Source organism: Sturnira hondurensis, unplaced genomic scaffold (assembly GCF_014824575.4).
Source record: "Sturnira hondurensis isolate 20B ecotype Veracruz unplaced genomic scaffold, ASM1482457v3 Scaffold0006566, whole genome shotgun sequence".
NCBI lineage: Eukaryota > Metazoa > Chordata > Mammalia > Chiroptera > Phyllostomidae > Sturnira > Sturnira hondurensis.
The window spans coordinates 1,023,767-1,025,177 of NW_028079197.1; positions in this window are offsets into that span (position 1 = coordinate 1,023,767).

Here is a 1,411-nt window from a genome sequence, read left to right on the forward strand (position 1 = left end):
AATTATGTAATAAAGCGTAATTACACTAATTACATAAACAGATGATCAACTAGAAATCAATTATCCTAGAACCCAAGGATATTCTCAGATAACAAAGGTAAGAGGGTGTTATTATGAAACTACCAATTCAGAATAGCCTCTAATATTCCCTGACCATTAACATTATAGGAGCTTAGTGTTTAACTTTTTCTGACCTTCCCAAACCTTTTCATCCTATGCTAACAAAAAATTTCAGGTCTTTTGGTAATAGCCAAGATGGTACTTGGTATTCTGATATGTGTTCAAAATAAAATGAGCAGAGAATTTGCATTCAATCTTGTTGTGCAGAATTAGGTCAGGAAAAGAATTCCAGATGTACTCAGCTTTATGAAATATCTATGTTCCTGAAAAGTTACACAGAAATCTATTTTATTGAAGGATGAAATAGCTTTTAGAATAACACTGCTGGTTGATTTTCAATTGGCAATGCTGTCCTTTCTGTAACTATTTTACTGAAGGAAATTGCAGAGGGTAGAACAGTCAGACAGACTTTTTAGCTTAAAATTTCTCCATAAGGAAGTAGATTGATATGCTGAACAATATTTGATATTTAAGACAATCTGCACCAAAGTTTTCCATAAAGTGATGAATCCCTCAGTGATGTAAGCCGTTGTTAACATGAGGATATGTGTAAAAGGTTACAACCTTTGGTGTTAGAGTTTCATGTTCATGTAATTAAAATAAAGTGGTAAAGTTCTTGCCAGATTAGATTCTTGCTCACCCTAACCACTGGATCCTGAAGACAAAAAACATTTTCAAACTTCATATTCATCAATTGTGCTACCAAGATTGCCAGATCTGTCATAGGTCTTTTATGAAGAATAAAAGTTCTTCCCCCTGTATTTGGTAGTATCTCCCTAGGATACATTCCCTGGAGTAGAATTACATTGTCAATGGCATTTTAAGGCTCTTGCTGCATATTGGAAAATAATTCCCCAAGGGGGCGGTATTAATTCCACTGCCATTGGCCATAATGAGTTCATCATGAAGAAACTCACTCAACTATCTGCACCTTTCAAAACAACTCTTCCCTCTTTCCCTTTCTTGTCTCAAGAACCAAGCAGCTTTTCTTCTGTTCCTGAATCCCCCTGTGTTCATGTGCTCTTCCCTTTTAATCCACATTAAATGTTTTTTGAAAGCTATTTTCAGAGAGGGGTTAGATACATTGAACTTGCCAATAATTCTTTTCTCATTAACTCATCTTGTCTCCTGACTTAAAAAAAAAACCTCAAAAAGCTCTGTAGTAGCTGTGTGGTCCTGTAAAGGATACAAAGAAGAAAAAAAGCTTTATTGGCTTAGTCAGTAATCAGTAGCCTCTGGGCTACTCCTGAAATTGGTTTTGTGGGAATGACTGTTTGATTTAGAATCCTAT